The 1,679-nt window shown below is 49.4% G+C and overlaps 1 non-coding gene across 1 annotated transcript; it reads right to left on the bottom strand.

The window, feature by feature from the left end:
* Window positions 1-1,606: 1,606 nt before the first annotated feature.
* On the bottom strand, window positions 1,607-1,679 carry TRNAV-AAC (transfer RNA valine (anticodon AAC)). Its single transcript has one exon. It is a non-coding gene; the product is annotated as a tRNA-Val (tRNA).

Below are 1,679 nucleotides of genomic sequence, written 5' to 3'. Positions count from 1 at the left end.
CAAAGGTCCATATAGTCAACGCTACGTTTTTTCCAGTAGTCATGTGTGGATGTGAGAGCTGAACCACAAAGAAGGTTGAGCATGGAAGAATGGATGCGTTTGAACTGTGGTGTTGGAGAAGACTCTTGAGAGTCCCTTAGACTTCAAGGAGATCAAACCAGTCAATCCTCAAGGAAATCAGTCCTGAATATTCACTGGAAGGACTGATGCTGAAGCTGAAGCTCCAGTACTTTGGCCACCTGATGAGAAGAGCTGACTCATTGGAAAAGACCTTTGCTGGTGAGAAAGATTGAAGGCAGGAGGAGAAGAAGGTGACAGAGGATGAGATGGTTGGATGGCATCACCGACTCAATGGGCATGAGTTTGAGCTAGCTCCGGGAGTTGGTGATGGACAGGGAAGCCTTCCGTGCTGCAGTCCATGGGGTCGCAAAACGTCCGAGAGGACTGAGAGACTGAACAGCACAACACATTTTTCTGCTACTTAATAAAATTATCTTTTATCCCTCACGATCTGTCTGAGCCTCTTCACAGGCTTCCCAGGGGAGGTCTCATTGTCTCATCCATGCTTTTGCCTGCTCTCGCTCCTTTTCACGTTTCCTCGTTGGACGTGATCTCTCCAGCTGCAGCCACACGCACCTCATCTACTAAACCGATGTCCAGAAGCGCAAACGGTCGGATGAAGGCGGAGCAAACCAGGAGCCATCAGCTTCCTTCGGGCGCCCCTTGGATCAAGCTGGGGACGTCTCCTGGCCGCTGGCATCTGCGGCGGGGACACTTCGGGGGCCTTCTGCCCTCGGAATCGCACGGCTTCCCCGCGGGAGTGAGCACCCTGAGTGGACTCCATCTCTCAGGTTGTCCGAGGCTCGGAGGGGAAAACGCTACTCTGAGAGACACAGGTGGCTCCGGCTAGCTCCGTAAGCATGCTTGCTTTCTGTCGGAGTGAGAAGTAAGCTCTCCTCGTGTCTCTGTGGCGCAATCTGTTACGGAGTTCGGCTGTTAACCGAAAAGTTCCTGGCTCGAGCCCACTCAGGGAGAGGTCTCACTCTTAAAATGTAAGTGATATACGATTGTTTCTAATCCTGTGCATCCTCTCCTGAGCTCCAGTACACACACACAGAGGAGGACCTACGTCCGGAATCTCGGGGGAAAGCAGGTCACCATCTCCCCTGTAAACTCATTTTACTAATGAAGTTTCTTCCACTGTTTGTAGTAGCCTCTATTTAATCGTTTCCATATACTTTTCCAATTAATTTGGCTCTATTCTTTTCCTCCGTTTTCCATCCACTGGATCATAGAAGAAGCCAGAGAATTCCTGAAAGCCATCTGTTTCTGATTCGTGAACTACTCTAAAGCCTTTGACTGTGTGGATCACAACAAATTGTGGAAAATTCTTCAAGAGATGGGAAAAACAGACCTCCTTCCCTGCTTCCTGAAAAACCTGTATGCAGGTCAAGGAGAGATGAAACCAGTCAGTCCTGAAGGAAATCAACCCTGAATATTCCTTGGGAGAACTGATGGTGAAGCTGAAGCACCAAGTCTCACTCCCTGCGGCAGGCCCCCATTTTTGTTTAAAATATGAATCTAAAAGTTTGCAGTAAAGTGACATTGTTTCCGCCCGGTTTCGAACCGGGGACCTTTCGCGTGTTAGGCGAACGTGATAACCACTACACTACGGAAAC

The sequence above is a fragment of the Ovis aries genome, chromosome 1, assembly GCF_016772045.2.
Source record: "Ovis aries strain OAR_USU_Benz2616 breed Rambouillet chromosome 1, ARS-UI_Ramb_v3.0, whole genome shotgun sequence".
Classification (NCBI taxonomy): Eukaryota; Metazoa; Chordata; class Mammalia; order Artiodactyla; family Bovidae; genus Ovis; species Ovis aries.
The sequence above is the reverse complement of the archived record's forward strand: the minus strand, read 5'-3'. Positions and strand labels throughout refer to the sequence as shown.